This window comes from Plectropomus leopardus, chromosome 10 (genome assembly GCF_026936395.1).
Source record: "Plectropomus leopardus strain MGB_pleo_1.0 chromosome 10, ASM2693639v1, whole genome shotgun sequence".
NCBI classification, from domain to species: Eukaryota; Metazoa; Chordata; class Actinopteri; order Perciformes; family Serranidae; genus Plectropomus; species Plectropomus leopardus.
Window position 1 is genome coordinate 28,654,175 of NC_142185.1, and position 1,192 is coordinate 28,655,366.

Sequence of the window (1,192 nt, forward strand, 5' to 3'; positions counted from 1 at the left end):
CATTGACGTAGATAAAACTTTGGAAACATACCTGACACACCACAAACTACAGCTGCTGCTACAGAAAACTGCTCAGTTTTATATTTCAGTTGTAAATAATGTGTGTTTGTGCAGCTGGAAGCAGGAAAACGTGGTTTTGTGTTGGTGGTACACAAGATTATAAGATTTTGCCTGCAAACATATTTTAACTCTTAATTTTTTTAAACCAAATTTAACTTAAACCATCTTTCTTACTCAAACATTGCAGGTGAGTATAAAGGTGAGTAGCTTGTGATCCTGTGCACAGGTAAGTTTTAACATTTTCATTATTACTATTAACCCTTTGAAACCTGCCAAAATGTGCTTGGTGTCTTTCTACATCATGGGAATATTGCAGTGAACATTTACCTGAAATTTAGCAAAATAAATGAAGACGAACAAGAAAATGACCTAAAAAGAGTGCTTTAATAATAATTCTGTAAAATGACTTAAAAGTATAATTATGATAGTTTCATCATTTTGGGGCATTTTTTCCATAGCTTTAAAATTATTTTCCAAATGTACTCGTTTCCTGCAATTTTGGGAACGCTTTCCCACGTTTTCAAAAAACGTGAACCTGTCTGCTCAGGGTTCAAAGCTTTTACTGCCTGTGAAGACGTCTGAACGCAGCACAACAAAAGAAAAGTGGATCCAGGTTTCAAAGGGTCGAGTGTGATTAGTTAATCAACTTTTTACCAACAGGCAAGTATCAAGTAAAGAGAGTTTTAGGTTCAGTGGGAGATTCTAAGATTCGTAATATCAGACGTGTGGACTTTCACGCAGAAAATCTTAATTGATTTTGACAAAAAGATTAAAACTTATAAATATTTGTAACAATTAAGACCTCACAAATTCAAATTATTCTAAGTATTAAGACTATTTCATGACTTTAAAGGCCTAATTTTTACAACATTAAATCGTTATAAGGACCTGCAAACACCCTGTTTAACATTAACGCTTCATTTTCTAAGCGTCCAGGTAAACCGTGACACTTCAATCAGCTACATTTCTCACCTTCATCATTTACAGCAGTAATTCTCCTGCTGCGATGTACCAAAATGTCTTTTTGTGTAAAGAGCCTGTCGTTTATCTTACCTCTCCTGTCTCTGAACATCTGTCCCACATGTGACAGCTTTCTGTCTGTTTGGACCCAGAAATGAATCAACAGCACCGA